Consider the following 239-nt stretch of genomic DNA (forward strand, 5'->3'; position numbering starts at 1 on the left):
CAATCGGGAGATACATATGACGAATATCTCCGTCTTGGTGACAGTACATCACGTTTATGTTTGGAAAATTTCACTAATGCAATAATACTATTGTTTGGAAATGAGTATCTACGAAAACCTACACCTGAGGATCTTCAACGATTACTCGATGTTGGAGAGGTACGCGGGTTTCCAGGGATGGTAGGCAGCCTCGATTGTATGCATTGGGAGTGGAAAAACTGCCCAACGGCTTGGAGAGG

This window comes from Brassica oleracea, chromosome C9, assembly GCF_000695525.1.
Source record: "Brassica oleracea var. oleracea cultivar TO1000 chromosome C9, BOL, whole genome shotgun sequence".
In the NCBI taxonomy this organism is placed as follows: Eukaryota; Viridiplantae; Streptophyta; class Magnoliopsida; order Brassicales; family Brassicaceae; genus Brassica; species Brassica oleracea.